This window comes from Cavia porcellus, unplaced genomic scaffold (genome assembly GCF_034190915.1).
Source record: "Cavia porcellus strain 051 isolate PalLab524CR breed Dunkin Hartley unplaced genomic scaffold, mCavPor4.1 scaffold_8, whole genome shotgun sequence".
Lineage (NCBI taxonomy): Eukaryota > Metazoa > Chordata > Mammalia > Rodentia > Caviidae > Cavia > Cavia porcellus.
Genome location: NW_026947491.1, coordinates 37,896,034 through 37,923,246, shown reverse-complemented (window position 1 = coordinate 37,923,246; position 27,213 = coordinate 37,896,034). Strand labels below are relative to the sequence as shown.

Sequence of the window (27,213 nt, the reverse complement as noted above, 5' to 3'; positions counted from 1 at the left end):
AAAATGAGAATATGAGTGGATATTGTGCAGAGTAGACTAGTTTATGAATAAAAGCATTTAGGACAGTGCCTGCTGTATGGCTGACCTGCCGCTGCAAGCAACTGTCATTGCTGCCTGGGTCCCAACCTACCTCTCCCAGCACGCTCAAATCCAGATCTGCAGATACCGAGGCACGTTAACTTCTTTCTAGTGCTCAGGGTGTGCTTTAAAACAAATTATCTTGACAAGTATAAAAGAAATATTTCTAAATGAAAGCCTCTACCCTTTATAAAATATAATTGCATCTAAAACAGTGACTGGCATTGGCACCTAATATAAATATGTAGCATGAAGTCACCTAAAAAGCTATTAAGTTCACATCCAATATAAGAGAATCTCAGGGAAATCTTATTGAGAACTGAGGAAGGAAGTTTATGGTCAAGTTTTTATTTTATCCTTAATTTCCCACGGTTTTCAAAGAGCCGTACTATAATTCTTTCTCAAACATTTGCAAGGAAGTATGGTAATTGTGAAAATAGATGCTCTGAATACCTAAGCTAAATATTTACATTCTGTCTTTTTAAACAATTGACTTTGTTCTTTAGCATTTAGGTCAAAATAGTTAAATATTTTAAAACATCAATAAAAGAGGATATGGTTTTTCACTCGGCAGTCTAAATTTAACAGGTTTCAGCAAAAGCTTCACAAGAAAGACTCAGGATCTTAAAAATGTTCATGCACACACACCTTCCCGTGAAAGGGAGAGAAGGTGCTGGCCACTTACTCTTTTTAGCACAAAGCACTTCCCTTCCACTTCCCTACGTTTATAAATTAAGCATTTATATCCACTTACCTCATTAAAACAATAACCTCAACTGGCTGGCTTTAAGTAGACTTTACCCCCAAGGAGTTTTGGAGGTTGGCACACATTAGTTTATTCATTTCTTGGCATCTCTGTACGTAAGCATTGACTGGCATCTTATCTTTATTACACAAAATTAAAACTGGATGCACTAGGAAATGTGACTTGCACAAAGGAGATAAAGCCATGTAGCTATTAACTTAGAAAATTTGGCTTTAGAACTCTTATCTTCTCTTAATACAATAGAGGTTCCTCTTTGTTGAATTATTCTTTTATTTACATAAATTTAAGAAGTTGCAATGGGTAGCTGAGCTGACTACTTAGGCAAACTGCAGGAAAACGTTTTGAGGTTAGGTTAACCTGACCCAAGAGTAGCTCTGAGACCTGAGTGGGAAAAAAAAGCAACCCTGAAGGAATTATCCACATGGAGATCTGACTTCCATGACCACCATGTAAATCATCACTAGCAGGACAACAAAATAAAATTATACAAGAAAAGATGAGAAATGTGAGTGTTTGATAATAACTTCTTTCTGCATTGGCTTCATTGGGAATTCCTGCTGGGACTCTGTGCTACAATCTGGGTTCTCCCGAGTCACTGGAAATACTTTCGTGGGTACTAGAAGACAAGGTTCTTCAGCAGGCAACACAAGGCAAGTGGCTCTGTGTGTGTATATCCACTCACACCAAACTGGTGGCATTTATGAGACTTTGAACCTTCCTTAGGAATGAAGCCATATAAATGTCTTTTGCTACAAAAACCACAGGAACACATTTAGATTCCCACGGTTATCTCTCTCAAACCTGAACTGAGCCCAGGACTGAGTCACTGTCTTTCCACTACAGGTCACATTACTCGTGGAAGGTTCCACCTGTTCCAATATTTGGTAGATGACAACATTTGCCCTTGGGAGCTGAGTGACAGGGCCAGATGAGCAGGCTTCCATAACAACTGTGACCAAGACCAAGATAACCAGCCCCCTGCACAGGGGATTACAAAGGCAACACTGCCAAAAGAGGGCGTTCCAACAGGTACCTTTGCTCCAAGGTCTTAGAGGTTACCCAGAGTTGAGCAAGATATCAGTTTAAACAGTGACAAGAGAGGGAGTCGACTTAAACTACAAGAGAAGGAATGCAGGCCTGGTACTTTGAGGAATTCTGAGCATGTTGAGGCAAACAAAGAAAAAAGAAAGAACAGACCACATAGATCTGTATGTACACACTGGAAGGAATACCCATCGTGAGCCTTCCCAATGTGAGCAGTTTCTGGAAGGAAACATCCTTTAGCTGCCTTTGAGAGAAAAAAAGGACAAAATGCTTCTCTACCATTTCAAAAGACCCTCACTCCAACCCTCCACAATGAACCATCACTGCCCTGTTGTTAATGAGTTGCTGCATTCCACCTAATGCCTGTTTCTCCCACCACAGCTTTTCACTCCACTCAACTTTTTGAAAGTGTCGCCCCTCCTCCCCATCTCTCACCAGTGCATGAAGTGAGGACTCTGCTTACTTATTAACCAGCTAAACAATGGACAGAGTTTTATCAGTCCCTTCTCTTCTGAACCTTATATATCCTACAGACAAGGGGAATGTCAGGGTAGGATACAGTCAAACAGTACTTTAAGAGAAACTCAAAGGACCTGGGGTTTTATCTTGTCTTTGTCACTTGCAGTCTGTGTGGCCTTGTCTTGGTAAAGCAGAGGCTCTCCACCTGCTTTCTCCTCACACCTGCTGGTGTCTCCCTCTTGGTGTTCTAATAAAAAGGGGTGTGGCATTTGGCACACAGTCCCTCTTCCTCCTGCACCTAGGTGGTGTCAATAAGCAACACTTCCTCCAGTCACTAATGCTCCAGGTTTCATGTCACTCCATGAGATGATCAAGGTGAGCAAATTTAACAACTTGTTTAAAAACAGCCTTTTTAAAGTATCTACATGTATTAGTACTTCTCTGTCTCTCTTCTGTCTCTGTCTCTGTCGCTATCTCTCTCACTCACTCTCTCTCTCTCCCTTTCTCTGTGTGTGTATGTGTGTGCGTATTTCATTAACAGTGTTCACTATATAAGAGATTTAGCTCAGTGGCATAAGCGCCTGCCTGGCAAGCACAAGGTCATGAGTTTGAGCCCTAGTACAAAGAAAAAAAGAAAAGTAGTCACTATATGAGAAGATTCGTGATTGGAGATAATCATTTCAATTCAGGAACTGTTAGTGAATTTTACTGTAGTGTGGATGTAAGGTATTGTACAGCATGTCAGCCTGTCTGAATTGTCTGTGATTCTCTTGACACCTTTGCTCAAATACTAGTAACATGGATATTGACATGGTATTAAAACATCTGTATAACACCAGAATGTGCAGTATCATCACAGTTCTGTTTTCCTGGATAAGGAAGATGTAATGGCTGGGTTTTCATTAGATGATACTCACAGTCTTTTTTATGGGCTTTTGTCTTTCATGAGACTTTGAGATCATAGGAAATAGTAAGCAAGAAAAGATGCATGTGTGAATATATTTCCATAGTCAATAGGAGAAATGTCGCAGGAAAATGGAAGAGTTCACTATAAATCCCAAAGATAGGTTTTTGAGGTTAGAAAAAAGAGAGCGCAGAATTTCTGAACACCAGGCATGGAGTCTTCCTCATTCTGTGCAACACACATATCCAAAGGGGTCTAGTGGCTCTTCCCCATGTTGCACCAGGGTCGGAGGTTACCCTGGTCCTCAGCCCCTGTAAGCTTTGTAAGTATCACAGAATTTTGCCTAAGATCACATGGTTAGTGAGAGAGAAAGAACAAGGACTGAGGCCTCGTTCTCCTTCCTCAGCAAGGCCCTTCCCCAGACACAGACATGGCACAGGACTCCACCCCACACTCCACACAGAACCCTGGGCTGAACATGCTTGTTCATTCAGCAAAAATGTACTAAGAACTCACCTAGCATGCTAAGCCCTGTAGAGGTAGCAAGTTCTCATAGCTAAGAAATGTGAGCTCCCCTCCCTCCCACAAAAAAAAGATCAAAAGTCAAAATCAACAGGTACAAGGGTGAGGACAAGCCTCGGCAGAGGTGTTCACACTGGCCAGACCTGGGCATACAGTCTGACTATCCTTCTCACCAACTGGATGACCTTGGGCTTCTGGGTTCTCTTGTGAAAAATTAGGAAAAAGAAAATTCCAGAGTTGGTTTGTGAGGGTCAAGTGAAATGATGGTTTTTTGTTTTTGTTTTCATAACATAGTGTCATCAAACAAAGTCCAATAAGTAAGGGATTCAGTAATGGCAGTAATCTATCTCCACCATTCAACAAATGCAAAGGGACTGAAAAAATAGTAGCAGTTGTAACTGGAACTGAAAGTGGGAGACCTGTTTACGGTCCTTTTCTCTTCATTCTCCCCTTAAATGATCTGTGGATACTCACACTCTGGCCATGTGTGCCACACAAAAGGGGACAGCTGTTGGTGAGCTGCAAGGAGCCTTGAAAGGCTTTGCTTAGTGGTCCCATCTGCTAGGGGACTTCTTAATTCTCTCCTTTTTCTTCTCCCTCTCCCTCTATCTATTTCTTTTCTCTCTCTCTCCCTCTCTCTTTCTCTCTCTCTGTCTCTGTCTCTGTCTCTCTCTCCCACTTTTATCTCTCTCTTCTTTTATCTCTCTCTCTCTTGCTCTTTGTCTCTGTCTCTCTCTCTTCTTTCCTCTCTCTAAACCATCACTTTTAAATTCCTTAGAGTAAATGAGTCATCTACCAGTTCCAACTTGTGCATATTCCTGCACAATACAATTCAGAACCCTCGCATATTAATTTTTAACTAATAGTAAGACATCAGGCTATCATGAGAATTACTAAACTGAAAAGCCAAAAGGAAAGAGAAGAGTGTGGAGACCTTTTTCATAGACTCCCTCTAGCCACAGTCGCTATGCCTTGTTTCCCTCATGCTAATGTAAGCCCTGCCTGTGGAGCAGCCAGGGAGCCTGATCATCGCACACTCTCCCAGGGAGGTAGGATGCTGGTAAACATGGAAACATAAAGGTAGTTTGGGCTAAATAAAGACAGTGTCAGTGTCGAGACAGGAGGGCATCTAGAAGACTGGCGGTTAGCAGCACGACCATCAGGAGAGAAGCACCTGTTTGGAAAGACATCAAGGGGAGAGAGTTGTGAAGGGCAGTGGCGTGATGAGTGAAGAGATGATTTCAGAGTAGACAAGACATAGCAAAGCAATGACACCAAGAGATAACAGAGAAGGTGACTCTTTAGGAGCAAAGAGCAAAAATGAGGGAATGTGCAAATCCTTCTAGGACACCTTGGCATTCACCAGCAAAGGGAAACAGTGAAGTAAATCTGATTGGAAGGCAGACATAAAGCATATTGCCCAGTCGTGCTATGGCATGTTATCTGTATAAATTAATTAATCAGATTTGTACTTATATTTGTCACCAATGAGAATAGGAATGTCCCAGTCCCAAGGCCAAACACATTATGTCAAAGGACAGAACCAACTTCCATGCACTATATAGATCACTAAGGCAGAAACCACCAAGGTTAATAACAAGACTCTTTTTCTTTTTACCACTGTTATAAGAAGGGCCAGGAATATCCATCAATGGTGCAGTACTCATCCTGCACACAGGAAGCCCCGAGTTCAGGCCCCAGCAATCCCAAAAATAAAAATCAAAAAATCTTTTAAAAAGTAATGGACACCAGAGAACTACAGAACCACTCCAGTTTAATAAAAATTATTTTTTTCTAAATGTTCTTATTACCATGTCTTGGCCAGTTTTAACAACTGTGAAGTTTGTATTTTTGTGTTCTGTACAATGATGTCTAGTAAAACAATACGATGTTGTCAGCGGATACTTTTATAAATACTTGTCAACTAAACTCATCATGTTTGTTTTGCAGATCACAAGACTCACATGCAAATCTCTTTTGAGAAACTTCACCTTCATACCTTGAGGAAATTCCTGATCCTCACATGGGTAATGATATATACACAACAATAATTTTCTCTTTCTCTCTCTCTCTCTCTCTCTCTCTCTCTCTCTCTCTCTCTCTCTCTCTAGCTTGCTCGCTCTCTCCCCCCCACACACACATCTTTTTCTTTTTTTTGGTACCAGGAATCGAACTCACAATCTTGCACTTGCCAGGCAGGTGCTATGCTGCTGAGCTATATCCCCAGCCCTGTGCAATAATTCTCGTCTAGCAGGCTCTCTCAATGTGACAGGTATTATTCTAGTGTTTTACTAGTCCTCTCCACCACTAAGTGATTAAGGAATTCATCCTGTGATAAGGCAGGTGTTGTTACAATTGAGAAAATAGGGACTGCGAGAAGAAAAGCTATTTTCTTAAATCAAATAATTAATGCATCACTGAGAGACCACTGCAGTTCAGCTCTGTCACACTGTGGTTATTAGGTCTCACTCAAAGAACAAGAGAAACTACACCAAAAAAAAAAAATCTCTTAAGCCTGCACCTCAAGTTTTAAGGGGATAGGGTATCTTTATTGATATTTCTGATAAAAAATTAAATTACGTACAAAGTAAATACACCCCAACAGTGACCACACAAGATTGAGACTAGAGTGTTAATCCAACTAAAAGCTTTTCCCTCTCCATCGCCCAAGAAGCAGTGATTGAATGATTTCTTCCAGTTTCCCAAACATCTCCATGCACGTGCCAGGAGGTTTAAACCCAATCAGGCTGGACGTGGTTGCAGAATGAGGTCTCACTGAATTGCTCTTAATAACCAAAAGCAAGCTAACTCACAGGGACCAGACCACAGTGTCCTGCAGACACCTGCCACTCACAAGCACTGTGGATCATGGGACCAGCCGCCTCCCTGCCCTCCCTCCAGGCCTGGCCCACCTCCAATGGGAATAACTGCGGCTGGAGAGCAAGCAGCCAACTTCAACAGCAGCTTCAGCTCTCACAGCACACTGGCTCCGTGCTGCTCAGGATGGCGCCCTGGCTTGCCACAGAAATAACATCAGCCTCTGCACAGCAGTAGGGAATGGCCAGTGTGCTCACACTGTTGTTTCTGGAAGTGTTGGCAAGTCTGGACCTCAGGAAACATGAGGCCCCACAAGGCCTCAAAGAGCCCCTTGTTGAAACAGAACTCTGCTTCTCTTTCCCCATCGCACTGCAAGCCTGATACCCACTGCTCTTGTACCCCACTCATCTCCTTATCTGAGCTCCAGGAAAACCACAACCCCTGGCTTGAGCTCCACTGGGACAGCAACACCACAGAGGAGATGCTTTGAGCTGAGTCAGACACTCAGAGCAATGTGCAGAGAACAAGTTAAATAAGAAAATGTATATGGAAGACTGGGCGAGGTCTAAGGCATGGCAGAAGTGTGACTTTATGATTTAGGGAAAGATGGAAGGCGGATCAGGAGCTGATAGCTCAGCCTAGAGGGAGCCAGGGCAATGCCGTTCTTAATAGAAAGATGTTAAAAATCTAAAGAAAGGGGAACTAATCTTTGAAACACTTCACCTTGTTGTTGTTGTTATTTATCTTTATTGTTGTTCATCTGCATCGTTTTTTGAAACAGGGTTCTTACTATGCAGCCTACTTTTGAACTCACTGTGAGGCCTAAGCTGGCGGAAAGCTACTGAACTCGGGATCCTCCTGTTTCAGCCTCCAGAACTCTGAGATAATAGGTAGGTGCTCACCACGCCCAGCTCTCATCCCTCTTACATGAAACACAACTGTAAAGTTCAAAATCAATTTTCTTTCTATACCTAGAAATACTTACCAAACTACAAATTTATTTGGATCTCTAATATCATTCTGCAGCCCCTCTTCCCAAACACCTTCCTTCTATTACTATATTACTAGTTTTGTTTCAAGTAATGATAATTCACCTTTAATTTTTCCTCTTCTTTCCCAGCTTAGGGCAATAAATAAATAAATAAATAAATGGACAATGTAGAGCTTTGTTTGTTTCTTTTAAAGGCAGAGCATGTAAACTACATTAGTCAGCTTTCCCACCACTGAAACACAATACATGACACCCACAATTTAAAGGGGATCTAATTTGGTTATGGTTTGAGGATTCAGTCCATGGTCAATTGGCTCCAAGGCAAGATCATGGAGTAAGGGTGTGGGGGAGCATAGATGCTTATTGCATGGTGACTAGAAGCAAGATCAAGAGAACAATAACAGAGGAAGGGGTGAGGTACCCAGATATGGTATCTAAGTCACACCTCCGTGACCCATTCAGATACACCAAAATTATGCTTTATTAATTCCCTGAGGACTGCCAAGCCAATCAAATTGACATAGTCAACCAGTACATCCCACCCCATGTAAACTCGACATATTTAAACCATATATACTCTTTTTTTTTTTTTTTTTTTTTTTTTTTGTCTTTTTCCTTTTTATCGGTACCGGGGATCGAACTCACGACTGCCTGCTTGCAAGGCAGGCGCTTATGCCACTGAGCTAAATCCCCAGCCCCCAATACTCTTTAAACAAACACAATAAATTATTCCACCTAACAAGATACAACTATCACAATAATCACAATAATCCCTTGCCAAAGTCCTAACAGTTCCAGCATTTTTCAAAAGGGTAAGTCAAAGTCTCTTCTAAGACTCAAGGCAAACTCTTAGATGCGAACTCCTGTAGACGTCAAAAAAGAGTTACATAATCCCAAATTATAAAGGAACAAGGTAAATATTCTTATTCCAAAAGAGAAGAGTAGGAGACAGAAACAAATCAGACCAAGACAAGACTGAAAACCAGCAGGGTAAACATTAAATCCTACAGCTCTGTCATAGTTTGTGTCTGGATGTCCCCTCAAAGACTCATACAGCCATGAGGAGTGGACGTTTTAAAGGAAGCTAAATCTAGAGTTTGTGATTGATTCATGGTGCAGTGCTGGGATTAAGGGTGCAAATGCTATACCCACCCAAGGCTGGTAGCCTGCATACAACATAAGGAATAGAAAGAGTTTTGCTTCTCTCTCTTCTCTCACCCTTTTATTGCTTTTGCTGTCTTCTGGCACAATGAACTGTTGCTCCTCATCATGAGCCACCCTGCCTACAAGCCAATGGGTTATGGACTAAAACTTCTACAAACTATGAACCAAATAAATCTTTCCTCCTTTAACTTTGGATGGCAGGTAATTTATCTCAGCAACAAGATAAAAGTAATTAAGACAAACTCCATATCTGGCAATCAGGGCACATGGTGATAAAATGCAAATTCCAAAGGGTGGCAGCTGCATCCATATTGTCTTGCTGTTGTAACCCATATGGCCTCTCTCTCTCTCTCTCTCTGAACTAACTCCACTCATTGCTTGCAGCTTTCTTGGCAAACGTCTTATGTTTCTGAGTCTCCAGTTTCCTGGTGTCTCCATAGAACCTTCAGCTTCATTTCCACAGGCTTGGTGCTACACACTCTTTAACTCCTGATCCTTCTGCTCTGTTGGGGTATCCAACCTGCATGACTGGCCTTCCTATCTGTAGGCTCACTCTCTACCAGCTTCTCTACCCATCCATCCAACACCAGAGCAGTACCCCAAATTTTAAATCTCTATCTTCTCTGTATTATAGTCTGCTTTCTCTTGCTGTGACAAAAATCTCTAATGTAAACAACTTACAAGGAGGAAAATTTTATCTACTCATACTTTTAAAAGGTCTCAGTCCATGATCACTTGGTCTTATTACTGTTTTTGAACTTGTGCCAAGGTAGAGAGTATCATGGTAGGAACCAAGTGGTAGGAGAAAGCTGCTTACTTCAAGGCAACTGAGAAGTAAAAAGAAAAATAGGAATAGGGCAGAGTCCTGATATCTCTTTAAGGGCACACGTCCAACAACCATACCTTCTTCTGCTAGGCCCTACCTGCCAAAGGTTTCACCACTTCCCAGGAGTGCCACAGGCTGGCAACCAAGCACGTGTGTTTTGGGAAGATATTCAAGATCTAGACCATAACATTCTCTCTCTTAAACATTTTCAGTGTCAACACATTACTTAGAGAAATCGTGCCTAATTTTTTTGGACATCTGATTAAAACTTGGGTCACTTTGATTTACTTCTTGAAAGCAAATCACCCCACAGCATTAATTCCTGACAACTCTTACCTAGAGTATAGGTCTCCAAAGAATGTGCACTAGATAATCCACAGTGGCTCAGAAAAACAATATTTGCATTTGTTTTCCTTATCCTTAACTTTTAACAAGACTAAAAAGGAAATAATGGGAAAATGACTTAGGTGCAGTCAGGTTATTATATAGGGTGATGACTACCCTCGCAGTGTTCATCACTGACACATCTAAATTCCGCTAAGGAAGAAGAAGATTTCACTAGAAACTGGCAGGGTAGCTTCACTCACTTCCTCTCCTTCACTATATAGGAATGAATTGCACCCTATCTGATAAAGGATGCCATTAATGGTTAACTTTATAAAACTAAGCCCTTCATAAAGGAGATTCTTGGCAATTCTAAGTTAGATGGAAAAATGTATACTCCACACTAATACACTAGGTTTTTTGTGTCAAAAGACCTGAAATAGTTATCCAACTAAAAGCTGACTCTTCCCTTTTTCCTTTTATAAAAACAAAGATCCCAATTTGCCTAATTTTCTTGTGATGACTAGTGGCAGCCAGGACTATGCAAATGTCTTCAGAAAAATAAATATATTTAGTAAGTTTCTACAAGGTAAAGATGATATTTTAACAGTGAATGAGAAAGTAGCTGCTTTTCTAAACCAATTTGCTATTTTGAAAATAAGTGTGGCAGGCAGCCTCTGATCACCTCTGCTGATCTCGCTTCCTGGTATCCGTGCTTTTATGTGATTTCCTGCACTTGGTGTAGCTGCACTTGTTGGCCCTCCAACAAACAGAATATGGGAAAAGTTACTTCTGAAATGGTACTTCATAAAGGCTAGAGTTTCTTTCTTACTCAATCTTTCTTTATGGAGGCGAAGCCAGGCGCAAAGTCTACTCTCTTTGGCCAACAGACATGAAACATATCAGGCCCATCAACAGGTCATGAGTGAATTTAGAAGCAGATCCTTCATCTCTCTGGCCTGGCCAACACCCCAACTACAGCATTGTGAAATCTTGAGACAAAAGAACACAGCTGAGCCACTCCTTGAATCCTGATCCAGACAAACTTTGACTACTGAATGTCTGCTGTTTTGAGATACTAATTTTGGGGATAATTTATTACATCAATAATTCATATGTTTGGAGAAACATTTCCCTATCACTGAGCTAATAGCTAGAAATAAGGTGAATGTGCCTTATTTAAAAATAAAAACATCTCTGCTCAATAAAAAAATACAAACAGAATTTCATAATATTTTTTAAAATATTCCAGATTTTGCCAATTGTTAGAAATATTAAGCATCTTCCAAAGAGTGTACAAAATGACTAAATGGCATCAAGAAAGATGAAAAGTTATTAATTAAATGTCAAGAAATGATCATGTCATCTGAAAATAATGATAATTGGATTTCTCTCTTTTCTACACATCTCTTTTTCTTTCTCTTGCTTGATTGCTGTAGCTAATGTTTTGAGTTCTATATTGAACAGGAGCGGTGATAGTGGACATCTTTGTTTTGTTCCTGATTTTAGAGGAAAAGTTTTCAGCTTTTTCCCATTTAATATGACACTGCCCACTGACTGCATACAGTGTGTTAAACCATCCTTGTACCCCTGGGATAAACCTACTTGATCATTTTGTATGATCTTTTTGAGGATTTGCTGTATTCTGTTTACTAGTATTTTGTTATAGATATTTGTATCTATATTCATTATTGATATTGGTCTATAGTTTTCTTCTTTAGTTACTCTTTGTCTGTTTTTGGAATCTTGGAAGCTGGCTTCCAGGAACACGTTTGGAAGCACCCCTTTCATTTCAATTTCACTGAAGAGTGTGAGAAGTATTGGTGTTATTACCTCCTTGAAGGTACTGCAGAATTCATCAGTGAATTCATCAGGTCCCGGGCTTTTCTTAGTTCTTAAGTTTTTAATCCTGCATCAATGTCATTGCTTGTTATCGGGTTGTTCTAAATTTTTATGTCTGCTTTGTTCAGTTTTAGTAATTCATATATCTAGTAACCTGTTTCTTCAAGACTCTTCAATTTGTTGGAAGATAATTTTTCTTAGTAATTACTGACTATCTTCTGGATTTTGGCAGTGTTCAGGGTAATTACACATTTTTCATTTCTAATTGTCTTGATATGAGTCTTATCCCCCCTTCTTTTGGTAAATTTGTGTGTTAGTTACTTTTCTCATTGCTGAAACAAAATACCTGACACCCAAATTAAACATGGAAAGGTTTATTTTTAGCTCACAATTGATACAGATTTTAGTCCATAGTTAGCTGGTTCTAAGGCATGGTGGCATGGCAGAGGGGCATGGCTGAGAGAAACAGTCCATAGCAGAGTAGGCAGGAAGCAACAAGCCTGCCATCTTTCTGTCTCTGTATATTCCATCCAGGCTATAAACCTATTTATTAGCACTACTAATTCCCAAAGTGGGGCTTTCCTCTTTAGTAAATTCATTCAGCTATATAGAGAACTATGTCTAATCCAACTAGGAAACTAATCCAGATATCACATACCCTAAACCCAGCCACTTCCAAAAAGCCCCAATGATGAGTGCATGAGGCTTTAGAAGGAACATCTAGATACAAGCCATAACAGTTTAACTAAGAGTTTATCTCTTTTGAGTATTCATTCAAGAAAACAACTCTTCAATTCATTGATTCTTTGTTCATTTTTGCTATCTCAATTTTATTAATTTCTGCTCTGATCTTTATGATTTCCCCCTTAAACTAGGATCTGGTTTGGACTGTTGTTGCTCAAGCATCTTGAGGTTCATCATTAGGTTACTTATTTGGGCTCACTCAGATTTTCTAATGCAAGCATTAGCTGCAATAAACTTTCCTCTTGTGACTGCTTTCATTGTGTCCCATAGATTTTAGTGTGTTGCACTGGCATTGTTGTTTGGTTCCAGAAACTATTTAACTTCTTCTTGATTTCTTCTGTTACCCATATTGTGTCCCAGACTGTATTGCGGAGCTACCAGGTGCTTATAAATTTTCTGTGATTCATTTTGTGACTGATTTTTACTTTCACTGCATAATGGCCTGATAGTATATATGAGGTGATTTTGATTCTTTTGTATTTAAGGCTTCTTGAAATAGTACATGATCTATTTTGGAGAAAATTCTATGTGCTGTTTAATAAGGTAGAATAATCCATAGCTACCTACTAACCCATTTGTTCAAAACATCACCTCTGGTTCAACTCCGATATTTCTTTGTTGATTTTTCATTTAGTTGATCTGTCTCTGTAAGTAAGGTATTCAAACCATCCATCGTGATTATGTTAGTGTGTATTTAATCTTTTATATCCAGCAGTATATTCAGTATATATATACTTACAATTGTTATATCTTTCTATCAGGTTGCTCTTTTAGCTAATATGTAGTGAATTTCTTTGCTTCTTCTGATCAGTTTTAGCTTGAAGTTTACATTTTACAAGAGTATAATAGCTACTACTGCTTGCTTTTGACATCCTGGTGCATGGAATATTGTTTTCCATCTTTTGATTTTTACTCTATGCATTCTTTTTGAGTTAGACCATTGACGACCATTGAATTCTGTTTTTTAATTCAGTCTGCCAATCTGTGTCTTTTAACTGAAGAGCTGAGGCCATTTAAATTGAGAGTCATTACTGAAAGGCATTATTATTCATGCAATTCTATTTTTTCTGTTGATTCCTTTATTGTTTCTTTTTTGTTTCAATACTTGTCTTGCTTGGTGTATTTATTCCATTAGATTTTTTGACTTTGTTGGTTTCATCATCTCTGTCTAAGCCAGTGGTGGTGAACATGCTGCATGTGTGCTGTAGCAGGTTGTTTGTATCACTGAAAACTCTAAAAGGTTTGCCATTGCTGGTCTAGGATATTCTTGTTTATTTTTTGGAATGCTGGATTGGTGATTTTTGTCATGCAATTTCCTTATTTTCCCATCAATTTTGAAAAATCATTTTGTAGTATATATTAGTCTGACATTATTCTTTACATAGAAGACCCCAAAAGTTCCACCAAAAGAGTTCAAGAATTAATAAACAAATTCCACAATGTAACAGGATACAAGGTCAACAAAGAAAAAACAATAGTGTTCCTGTAGACTAATAATAAACTTACTGAGAGAAATTAGGGGAAAAAAGTTTCTCAATAGTATCAAGAAAAATGAAATACTTAGGAGTTAACATAACCAACAAAGTGAAAGACCTCTCCAAGAAAAACTATAGAACTCTGAAAAAGGAGAACAAAAACGATGTCAGAAAACACCTGGATAGGAAACATCAGTATTGTCAAAATGGCCATAATCTCAAAATTAATATACAGATCTAAGGCAATCACAACCAAAACATCAATAGCATTCTTCACAGAAATAGAAAAAAAATCCTAAAATTCATATGAAATCAAAAGAGACCCAAAGTAGCCAAAGTAACTCGGAAAAAATGTAAAGCAGAGAGCACCACAATCCCAAATTTCAGGTTATAATGAATATAATATAGTAATTAAAAAGTATCATATTCACATACAAATAGGCATGTAGATCAATGGAACAGAACAAAGAACGAAGAAACAACCCCAGACACATTCTGCCACCTGATCTTTGACAAAGGGACCCAAAACATGCACTACAGGAAAAATGGCCTCTTCAGCAAGCAGTGCTGGAAAAACTGGCAGAAGATTGAATGCAGAAGATTGAAAGAATTGATTTAATATTTATACCTTTGATCCATTTTGAATCAAAGGTATAAATATAAATATTAAAACAGAACACTTTTAACCTACTGGATTATAAAATAGGTAAAACTTGTGATGTCATAGGAGTAAGCAAAGACCTTCTGAACAGAACTCCAATTGCACAGGAAATAATAACAAAATTCAACAAATGGAATAATGACAAGTTAAAAAGCTTCTGCACAGGACAGAAAACAACCAAAGGAGTGAAGAGATAGCCTACCAAACAGGGGGAAGAATGTGCCAGCTGCACCTCAGACAGTGCAGACAGTGCATATTAGTATATAGAGAATATATAAAGAACTCAAAAAAGATAGATCCTCCCAAAATAAAAGGCCCAATCAAAAAAAAGTGCAACTGAATTGAATAGACACATAGAAATCCATAAAGTTTATAAACACATGAAAAAAAAATGTTCATCATTGTTGGCCACTATAGAAATGCAAATTAAAATAATATTGATATTTCAACTTACTCCAGAAAGAGTGGCAATCATCAAGAAAGCAAATAATAGCAAATTCTGACAAAGGTGTGGTGAAAAGGAGCTCTCCTACATGGCTGGTAGGAATGTGAACTAGTACAATCATGATGGAAAACAGTATGGAGATTCCTTGAAAAACTAAAAATAGAAATTCTGTTTGATTCAGATATTCTGCTATTAGGCATCTTCCCCAAACAGTTAAAGACATCACATTAAAGTGATGCATACATTATAGCGGCACAATTAACAATAGCTAAGTCTTGGAAGCAGCCTATATCTCCATCAACAGACAAATGAATAAAGAAAATGTGTGTCTCTACATAGTGTAATACAACTCTGTTTAAAGAAGAACAAGTTTGAGACATTTGTGGGAAAATGAATCCACCTTGCAAACATAATGTTAAGTAAAAACAAGTTGGATTCACAAGCTTAAATACCATACAGTTTCTCTCATATGAGAAAGGCAAAGTAGAAACAAAGAGCAAAATAAAAGATAGATAAAAGGAAACAGGGAGATAGACCTTTTGCAAAAGAGTAAAGGAGTAGGAGACAGGAAAGAGAGAAAGAGAGGAAGGGGATATAAAAAAGAATTAAGATGGGTCATGTACATGTACCAAATACCCACAATGAATGCAACCATTATGATTGCAAACATATTTATTTATTTATCTACATATATATTTGTGTATAAATAAGTAAATGCACTATGGATCTTGTGAAGTGGGAAGAAATTATTGAAAAGGAAAGAGGAACTAGAGTGGAGGAAAGGGGATGGAAGGAAGGGAAAAGTGAAAAATACAAGATTGTTCCACTATAATTTCTCTTAGTTCACTAAAAAGAAAGCTAATATTGTTTGCAGAATTTTGATAACTATTTTTCACTCTGAGTAACCACTTTAAAGACATCAGCACTCACTGTATTAACTATTATTATTCTATTATTTTGTTTTATTTTTTCCATAAAGTTAAATAAATTTCATGAAAAAAATGTTTTCAAAAAAAGTCTGAGCAAATGCTGAAGATTAAATAAATATAGCATCATTATTTAGTTAGTTCTTCCAACAAACATTCCTTCAACTGGAACTTTATCTCTTTATGAAGCATCTTGTTTTGGCTAAAATTAGAAATCAGAAGAACTGATCTTAGAACCCGCCTTTTACAATAACATTCCACAAAGTGTTAAAGCAAAGTTTGCAAAGATATCAGAGCACTTTCAAACATAGCACTCATTCTAATGCTTAAGAAAGTTTTTGCAGAACCAAACACAAAGATATATCTTTAAATTTTACCCATTCAGTTTCATCTTTGTGTATTTTATGGGGATATAATAAATTAATCTGATGGTACAATTATGGAAATAAATGCATATCCATATGAACGATGAACTCCATATTTAAAGATGGTGTGCTCAAGTTACGGCTTGGCATTTGCAACTGAGAGAGGACAGATAGCCCTGGCCTTGAAGAGAAGTTCTGACACATTCCTTCGCTTTGCACAGCATATCTGCCTATGCTTAGAACACCTTGAGTGAGTTTAAGAACTGCAGCTCCCTCCCGACACCACTGCGCCTACTCCAGCCCCAGGCTCCACTGAACAATTCCCACCTACCTCTCAGTGTTCAACTTGACATCCATCTCAAACATGTTCGTACCCGCCCCGAAGAAGAGAGGGGGACCCCTCCTCTTCTTCAAACTCACACAAGACCTCTGTAATTCATTACAGAACTTGCACATTGTGCTGTCCTTTAAAGATCTAGTTTTTTCCTACTTACTTTTACCAAACTGAGGATTTTCTACAAAATATCTATTGGATAGACGAAGAAATGGATAAAGCATTTTTTTCCAGAACATTTTTCTCTGTGACTAAAAATACATAAAACCAGATTAAGAGGGAATCTCCTTCCATCTCATGCTGGCCAGCATGTTAAAGAATTGAAGAGGCACATTAAGGAATCATGCTAAGGTTCTGCCTACTTTTATTGTTATTGTAGCCTCATGTCTTACACATAGTAGGTGCTCAACTAATGTTTATATATTGATTCACATGCTCTATATATATATATACCTACCTTGTACAGATTTAAATTCGCTTCATGGTTCACATTGCCCTTCCCAAAACATTCACAGGCCGGCTACTGTCAGAGAGTGTGTGGGAAGAGTTAATGTGGGTGATGTTGCAGGAAAAGCTGAGAAAGAGACGCGAGAGGAAATGACAGTTCAATAGAGACCAAAATTCTATCAGTAATTTAATGGGAAATGATTCACAAGTGCAGAATGTACAGACAGTACAAAATGTTCCAGTACTTCAGAAAGTGAAAAAGATTTACTTAAAAACAAACAACCTTGGCAGGTTCTAGCAGGATAAAATTGTTAAATTAAACCGGTTCTATTGTCAGAATTTCTCAGCTGCAACTAGTACAAGATTAACTGGAGTAAGAAGGAAAACTGGCACCGCCTTTTGTAGTCTCATGCAAATGTTAAACCTAGAAGTTTGTTTCTAGGATTCCCAAACTGTCTCCCGGGGGTCTGCCTGCCCACTTCCCCCTTTCCCTATCCATCTGTCCCTGTAAGTCCAGGTCTGGCTGAGTTTTTTACTTTCTCTGACTGCAGGCAAGTCTTCTCCTTGGGCAGGAGTAAGGGTAAACTCCAGGCAAAGGGCATCGCACTCACTGTCCAAAAGCAACAGGCTTCTTTTTCTCTCAGGTCCACAGAAGTGGCAAAAGAAGCTGGCGAGACCAGATCAAGGCCCATCTGTCACATCTGCAAGAGAAAACACTCAAAAGTCCACTACCCTGACCCATAAGTCTCCATCCATCTTCCCAAAGCCTGTCAGCATTAGTGGTCATTTCTATGCAGTGTCTTGGCATGTGTTTCTGCATTTGGCTTTTTGTCTCAAGCATTTTCCCTGTTCCCACATACGCACTTTAATAATCAGTTTCTAGTGCTAAACATTTAATGAAGTCGTTATGCAGTAACTTACCTCTCATTTTCTTAATGATTAATAATTATGTCATTTCCAGATATTGCCATATTTTGCAAATACAGTAATTATTCTCTTCATACCTATAATATGTCATTTTTAATGGCTATTTCCTTAAGATAATTTGCGGAAATTGAATTAATGAGTGAACATGTGTAAACGCGCTTCAGCACCAGAGTCTTCCCCAAAGTCAGATGTGATGAGCAGACAGATGTGGTCTGAATAGTCGTGGCCCTGAAACATTCTCAGGTGGTCTTTGTCAGTCCTACCACACGTATGGTGTGACTTCTTCATCTGAGAAAAGGTAGGTGACATTGCCCAGCAGAGTCAACAGCCTATATAGGCCCTGGCTAAAATTAGGTAAATCTGCAAGGGACCTATTTTATTTGCATGCATGTTTCTAAAGAACATTTCAAACAGGGTTGGTTTTGACCTTATAAAGTATAGAGCAAAGAGAAGCACAAGCATTTTCGGAATCATTTCTACAATCCTCAATACAAAAGGAAAAGTGTTTACTTTTTATTGCTCTAGTCCCTTGAGCTTCTTTTATCTCTTTTGGAGAAAAATAAAAGGACAAATAAATCTAAGGAACCTTTTCTTCACAAACAGGTGTCATGATATTTGCACTTTTCCTTTTGGAAAAGTATTGAATTTTTAAAGATTAACAGACCCTATTACAGGGGCTGGGGATTTAGCTCAGCGGCATAAGCGCCTGCCTTGCAAGCAGGTGGTTGTGAGTTCGATCCCTGGTACTGATAAAAACTGAAAAAGACAAAAAAACAAAAAACAGACCCTATTATTGCTTAATTAACATTGTGGATCCCAATCCTGGATTCTTGAAGAATAATCTATGGAGGATTTTTTTGTTTTGTTTTGTTTTGTTTTCTGGTACTAGAGATTGAACCCAAGCTTTGTACTGAACTACATACTCAGCCTTTGCCAAATTTATTTTGAGATAGCATCTCATTGTCACTGAAGTCCCCCAGGCTAACCTCATACTTGTAGTCCTCTTGCCCTCAGCCTTCCGAGTGCTGAAACTACGGGTGTGGACTCCCATACCCAGCTTGGAGGTACCAAATGGAAATGCCTGGACTCCATCCCAAATCCTTCCACTAGAATTCCTGACAGGAATTATTTGTCACACAGGCGATTCTGACAAAAAGCCAGGGCTTGGTGTCTTAATTACTTTTCACTTGTCACTGAGACAAAATATGTGATGCCCAAAATTAGGAAAGGAAAGGTTTATTTCTTACAGTCCTTGGAGGTTTCAGGCCACATTCACTGACCCCAAGGCAGGGTGACATGGCAGGGTCTCTGTTCATGGCTGCCACAAATAGCAGGTGGGAATTGGCAAGAGAGAGAAACATGCCTTCTTCCCGCCCTTTTTTTGTATACTAGTTCCACCCCTAGGCAGGTGTAGCACTCATACCACCAATCTAAGCACTAGACAATGAACCAATCACAAATGCTAGATGTGATTGAGTCCATAACTGCATGAGGCTTGGGGGCCACTGACATAAACCTGACACTTGGGAACCAAATAAATCGGCCAACCATGAGGGACCCCTATTAATCTCAGCTATTTTTTAGCACTTCAATTAAATCTAAAACAGGCATTGTCATTTCTTTATTTGTCTTCTTTTCTCCTGCCCCCTCAATGCCCTGACTGGAGGACTGTAGGTCCCTTGAGTCCAGAATCATTGACTCCTTGAGCCTTCAGTCTCCGAGTCCCTATTACTTGGCCAAGAAAATGTAGTGATACTTGGGCTCCTCTAACCCCACTACCAGTTGTCTGTTTATGCTTCTATGATTCGTCCTAACCCACACACTGTTGAGAGCAAGTTCAAACATTTTCCCATATGTCTGGTAAGGCTCAGAGCATGGCACTTCTCCGACATCAGATAGGTATGCGATGAGTAAGATGCGAGGGGAAACCAGCATCCACTCCGCTCCATGCCAAGCACCAAGTAAGACCTTCTTCTACACAGTTTCATGCTACCCACATCCCACCTATGAGGTAGGATTTAATGTTGCTAGTTTGCCAGCAAAAATGAAAATGATCATCAAATGAATTTTGCTTTATCAGAAACTGTTTACAGTCAGGAGCATTAAAAGTGAAACTACATGTTCCTTTTTCATCCTGCTGCCTAGCTTTCTTGAGATAATTTAAGCCTACAGCCAAAATTCTAAAGATAGATCCCTTACACAACAGACATACAGTCACCTAGAGGTACCTTCTATGTTGGAAATGATCTGACCCAGAAAAGAGCCCTTTCTCTTTCGATGGTGTTTGTTATCATGAGATTTTGATGTTTCAAGTAATATTATGGCGTTTGGGCTGAGCACTTAAGATTTCCCTAAAGGCCAAGGCTGAGTAATTTTCAGGTAATGAGCTTTAATGTCCAAGGAAAAAGACACTCTGAATCACCCTCTGAACCTGTGCCACAGATCTGCTGTGATAGTATCTGTGTTCTGGAACATTGCATAATTGATCTTGTGACTTAAAATTGAATCAATTTCAAGGTTTCTTCCAGAGTGGTTTCACCCTTCTGAACTATACTGTCTCAGTTGTATTTATCCAGACTGCTGAAGAAAAAGAAAATGATACCTCCCTGATGTTTCTGCCTTGTCCAGCAGTCTTTAAAATCACTCTGATCCCCCGGGTACCCTCAAAGACAGGGGTGCACTACAGGCAAACTCTGCTCCAGCCCAACAGTGAGATGCAGAGGACAGGGGTCGCCTCAGATACAGGGTTCAGGTTTTAGTTCTGCAGGACTGTGACAGGAAGTGACCCAAGTTATGCAAACCTTTATTTACATTATAAAAAGAATTAATAGCAGTATGAAAAGTATAGTAAAACTCACCGAGCCACACTCTACTTGTTCAAAACTAGGGATCATAAAACCTTAATGCTAGCACTCTTGCCCTTCACAGAGGAACATGTGGGCTCATGGAAGTTGAGCCACTTGATAGAAATCACACAGCTGTCAAGCAACAGGACAGCACTTTAAAGGTGGCTTTCCAGAATTTAACTCTAATGCTCTGTTTATAAGAAAATTCTGCCTTTAAGGGAAGGGAAAGCTGAGATTAGGCTTGATAAGGAAGAAGCAATAAATACAAATTAAAAGCTCACACTTCACCTTCCCAGATCAGAAATCATGGAGAAGACAGTTTCCTACTGTGAACTTCAAGTTTTTTGACCTAAAAAAATGACCCTACTACAAAGGTTATGAAAATTAACTGATATAAGACAGTTAAACTAGCTACACTTCACAGGTACTCAATAGATGTTATGGCCGTTCTTGAAATAGCTGTAAGTTAGCCAACATTCTTGTCCATTCTGAAGGATCCTTAATATTGTTTTTTGACCTGTTCTTGTGTTATTTTATTTATTTATTTATTTACTGTCTGCCTCTTCCTGTTAAACAATAAGCAAAAAGGACATGCTCTTTTCTGTGCTGCTCCCCTATACCCCCAAGTCCTAGCACAAGGCCTGACCTAGAGTGACAATTAGAAAAACTTGGTAAATTACATAAAGGAATTACAAACTTCATGAAGAGAAGTGTAATTACTTTGCCCCATCATTTTCTTTCTAAGAGATGTAATGCTTTATCCTAAAAGTGTAATATGTAAAGAGTCCGGCTACATATTTTTTCATTTTATATACATGCATTTATACTCATATAGTAAGTTACACACATTTATTGTATTGGAATATCAAAATGAAGATACATCATATATAAGACTGGTTGTCACTGGGGGTAAAAGTAAGAAAATATTTAGAGAGAAACAAAGAGAAACCCAAAATTAATCTGTAAATATCCTATTCCTTTTCTCCCCACACTCCAACTGGGAATTCAGCCAAGGATCTTCCACATGTTAGACAAGCATTCTATAACTGAGCTAAATCCAGAACTCTCTTATTTATTTTCTTTTTCTCTCCTTTTTTTAAAAGATGAATTCTTACAGTACAGCCCCAGGCTGGCGTCAAAATCAAGATCCTTCTGCCTCAGCTTTCTGAGTACTGGAGTTACAGACATATGCCACCACACCTTGATCCTCTTTTTTTTTTATAGTAAAAAAATGATAGAAAAAGTAAAAAACCTAATTGAATCAGAGGAAGAAAAATGAATGGGAAAAAGGCATTTTCAGGCATTGATAGAAATAAGCATAAACTGATTCTGACTCAACAATCTAAAAGAAAATAGTTCCAATTTAAGCTTACAAGATGATGCTAACCAACTGATCCAATGCTGAATAGATGACAAGCATCTGGGTCAGGTGGAAAAGCAAGGACATCAGGGCATCAGGGACTATTCTTTCATCAGCTTGATTTCCCAGCTGCTTTGATCACCATCAACAGAATTCATAGTGTATCTGCCTCTGGAAGAACCTATGAAATCATCATTAGCAGAGTAACATCACTCCCCATAAGACTGTGATCAATGAATATTATTAAGCAAATACAATAAATGTGAGCATTGCCCTATTATAAGTAAGACATTGCCTAGCTTTAATCAGTTTATGGTCATTAATAATCCCTAAATTGTGACTTTACTAAATTGTGTCTTTACACAATAGACAATAAGGTCTATTCCTTACTCATTTCATGTGTTGGCTGTGGCCTCATGTGGCTTCTTTATTCAGGATCTAATGGAAAGGAATCACCCATGGAGGCGTAGGGCATTCTGGACTCCTGGCAGTGGGAGAAAAGAGCATCCCAAACTGTTATGGCCCATAAGGACTCTGCCCAGAACTGCTCAGAGTTGACATCCATCACTTTCACTTCATTGGCCAAAGCAAGTCACATGATCAAGCCTCATCTCAATAGGAAAGATAGGCAGGCTTCTGCAGGGAGCACTATAAATCGTATGGCCTCAGGCAGGCATTATAAAACTGCTGCAGCATGCAGTGAATGTGGATAATAATACAGTATTCCACAGATGTCACATTCTCTGCCTTTTTGTGGTCAATAAGTGAGATTTCTGATCTCACAACAAACATACTAAAACTTACTTTTTGTCATTTAGAAAGAAAAGTATTTCTTTCAGAGACACAGGCTGCCAAAGAATGTATTAAATGTTCCTTGAAGTTTGCAGAAACTTCTTCTCTGGGGTAAATGCAGTAACATTCCTTGCCTCATTCTAATATCCTATGATTCCTCCAAAATTGTCACGGCCACCCCAAACAGATTTAAATAGATTCTATTAGATTCACAGATATTACTTGGATAATAACAATCATACCCCAAAAGAACAGATGGCATCAATGCCTAGGCTATGTGTTTTGTTAAACAATAGTTTGTAATCTCCCCGCTTTGGGTTTGCAGTCTAAGTGGAAGGAAATTTAATGAGAAGAGCCTGGGTTTTATATAATGCTATTTGGTCACCATCTTGAAAGTCTTGATAGTAGTGAACATAGAATATTCATTTTAATTCTGCACTGGACTCCACAAACTATGACACCAGTCTGGCTCTGAATAGATGTTTCCTCCTCTGGAAAACTTCCCTGACACCTCTGTGAAGATAGGTACCTTTCCTAGGCATCCCCATATGGTCCTGTGACCATGCCCCTGACACTCTGTACTTGAATTTATGTATTTTCTTCCCCTTGGGTCCATGGGTTCTTTGAAAACAAAAACAATGACTTAGTTATCATTGTATTACTTGCATCTGTTATCCAACAAACATTTGGTGAATAAATAATTATCAGACTGGGAGGGGCACCTTCATAAAATTTCTAGCCTTATGAAATTTCTTCTCTTGCAGAATAGCAGCTCCATCCTGCTGTGGTGTTCTTCCTGTGCTCTGTGCCAGACAGTGCCGTGTAAACTGCTATCAGCACCTTCCTGCTCCTGTAATCATGCACCTTCCCATTGCTGTAATCTTCCCCAGAGAGACACGAGACTGCAGCTGGACTCCAAGATTCTTTGACTGTGTTCCCCCAGGTTCTCTTTTCTTTTCCCAGACAATATAGAAAATCATATGCAGTAGTTCATTGATTTTAATACTTGAAGTTTTCTGCCACTGCCCAAAGCACAGGACAAGAAACAAATACGAATTATCACATTCCAAAGAGAAAACTAGAAATTTACACAGCATACATTATTCAGATCCTACACAGGAATTAATGCCTCTATTTTCAACTAATAACATAGTTCTGATGCACAACAAGTAGTAAACACAGAATAAATTCCAACATACCATGAAAAAACCTACATCTCTCTACATATTCTTATCTCTGAATAAAAATAAACTGGAGCATGTGGCACTTATGTTTAAAAAAATTCTAGGCAGTTATCCAAAAACCATTACAGAAATTACTGTAATGTCAGTGTTGCTTGGTTATATACATAATGATAAAAGCACACAGGCTTGGGTTCCAAGAGTTCACATCCTGACTTTACTGTTTACTAGCTGTGTGAACTTGAGTTATTTACCCAAACCTCTCTGAGCCAGTTTCCTGGTATTTTAAGTGTGGATAACAATATCCACCACTTCATAGACTTGTTAAAGACAGTTACGAGATCTGCATGCAGAGACCTAGCACAAAGCCCCAAAGCTCAGAAAGCACCAGGAAGCTGCACTCACCCTTCCTTCCTCTGCCTCTATTCCCTTCCCACCCTGTTCTCCTGTTCTCCTTCTCTAAATTAATCTCCAGTTAAAGACTCGGTTAATCCTCCAAACACAACATTCAGTAAATACCCTCAAACCATGGGTTCCTTGGTTGTCCTATGGGACGATTTCATCAGAAACAGAAAACATAGTGTACTTTGGAAATATGTGAATAAATACACACCAGGGGTGCCCTCCCTGACATCACAGATCAAAGAGGCCAAAAGTACCCAAAAGAAGTTTTGTTTTGCTTTAGTGGAAGAAGAAATGGTCACTGACAACTTTCTCCAAACAAGCTCCTTATAAATAATATGAGCCGCTTAGCGTTATCCCAAGGGAATTGTTCTCTGTGACATTTTTCCTCTCCACTCACCCTAAATGGTTCTCATAAATAATATTTGACAAGAAAAAAACTCAGTGGTAAAGCTATGAAAACTCTACCTTCAAACATCTTTAATTTTTAATGATTTCACTCTTATAATTCAGGAAGTAAAGTGAATTACCGAGCCAGCCTTGATCAAAATAATCAAGCAGTTAGTTACCCAGATTTTGACTTCATGTAATGTTAGTATTTAACCACCACAGAATTTGTTCCAAATGAAATTTAAGTATTATCAACAAATATCCATTAACTATTCTATGTAGACCAGGACATTGTGCTATAGTGATACAGAATCTGACAATGCAAAGGTCCAGGCAAACACATTTTATTCAAAGCCTGAAGAGTAGGGTGGTGCATCAGAATGGAGGAGACAGAGTTAAACAGTCAGAAGAACACATCTTAATTCCGATATAAGCCCTTTAGACAGAAAAGCTTTGAACCAAACTTTAATCTCTCTGATCCCTTAATTTTTCAGCTATTAAAATTGAAATAAACATATTTATTTGAGGAGGTTGGAATGTTTGAATGGAACTGTTCATAGTGAACTTGAAGGCTTATGGCATATTAATGCTGTACAGAGGTCCTGTAACCTGAGACCACTGATGGACCATCATCATATCCAACAACACATGCAAAACATAAAAATGATTGAGACGTGAGATGTTTGTGTACCCATTCCCCAAGATAAATGTAGTCATTTACGTATCACGTAGCCTAGTAAAACAGAAACTAAAAATCAGATATAAATATGTATTAATGTACCTATGCATGGACTTTTTTATTTATTTTAAAGGGAATAAAACAAAACAAAAACAGAACAAGGCGGATCAGAACAAAACAATGCATGCAACACAGGATTTCAAGACAAGACAACAGGAAATCATCTGTGGCTACCACAATGTCTCCGGCTCTCTCTGAACTAGTGACATTTTTGTGGCTAAAGAGACCATTGTTTTCAAGGGCTCCTCTAAAAGATGGTTGCTCTGTGGCCCTCCCAGCCCCCTTGTCTCTCATGACTGATCCATTTGCCACAAGTTTGCCACTCCAGAGAGTAAAAAAATTGCATCTCAGTGCCACCTCAGTCTATATTTGCTGAATTACCCACCAACTTAAGCATTTCATTTTTGTTTTTAATTTATATGTCTTCCCTTACAAAACTGTGTTCATATTCTTTTGACTTTTGCTATGAGAACCAAAAAGGTAATGTTTTTTTGCTTCCTAAAACTCTATATATTCTATTTCCACCTTGTAACAAGCAGCTTATTAGCAAATGTACTATAAATTTAGCAGCTCTTATACAAAGGAAAGAGACATTATCATACTGATGTACATACTAACTTCAAACTTCTGTGTATGTAATTTTTTCCAACTTTTCTTAATTTATGGGTGGTAATTATGATCTATTATTATTTTATTTTATTTTTGCACTTTAGATTTTTTTCAGTGCTGAGAATTAAACCATAATCACTGAGCCATACCCCCAACCCACCTTAAAACTTTTATATGATCAAATGTATAGCTCTTTGTGCTCTGTTTGGCTTAGTTGTTGGTCTTTAAAAAGACTTCTCCAATAAAAGACTGAGTTTTCAAAAATGACTAAAATATTCTTCTAGTAGTTGTATTTCTTAGCACGAAAATCTTTTAGCCATTTATAATTTCGTCTGTATAAGGTAAGATCTCAACTTACTTTTTTTCACAAATAGCAAGTTCCTTCTTGATCTCTTTATAAACAGTTCCTTCTTGACCACTTTATCACATGCTAAATCTTCAAATATATCTGGGCCAATTTCTTTTCTTTTCTTTCTTTCTTTTTTTTTTTTTTTTTTTTTTTTTTTAGACAATATCTCACTGTGTAGTTCAGGTTGGTCTTGAACTCACTACGTAGCCCAGGCTGGCCTCAAACTCACAGCCATCCTCTTGCCTCAGCCTTGTGAGTGCCGGGATTTCAGGCACCCACCATCATGCCTGGCAGTCTGAGGCAATTTCTGAAACTCACTTTTGTTCCATTTTTCTGTGTCTCTTTAGAGCTAAGACTGTACTGTGTGACTTTAAATATCTCAGATAACCTCATGATTCATCCATTTCAAGTCTTTACTCAAATATTCCCTTCTCTACGAGCTCCTCACTGAACATCCTATTTCCAGTGGCTACTTCTGTTTATG

General features: G+C 38.7%; 1 long non-coding RNA gene across 2 annotated transcripts; it reads left to right on the top strand.

Annotated features, from left to right (window-relative positions):
• The first annotated feature begins 2,656 nt into the window (after positions 1-2,656).
• On the top strand, positions 2,657-24,039 carry LOC106028968 (uncharacterized). Of its 2 annotated transcripts, XR_010049074.1 has the most exons (4): positions 2,657-2,722; positions 5,724-5,800; positions 7,372-7,480; positions 23,824-24,039. It is a non-coding gene; the product is annotated as an uncharacterized LOC106028968 (long non-coding RNA). The 2 variants fall into 2 exon arrangements; XR_010049073.1 differs by lacking the exon at positions 23,824-24,039 and having other exon boundaries at positions 7,372-7,729.
• The last annotated feature ends 3,174 nt before the right edge of the window (positions 24,040-27,213 follow it).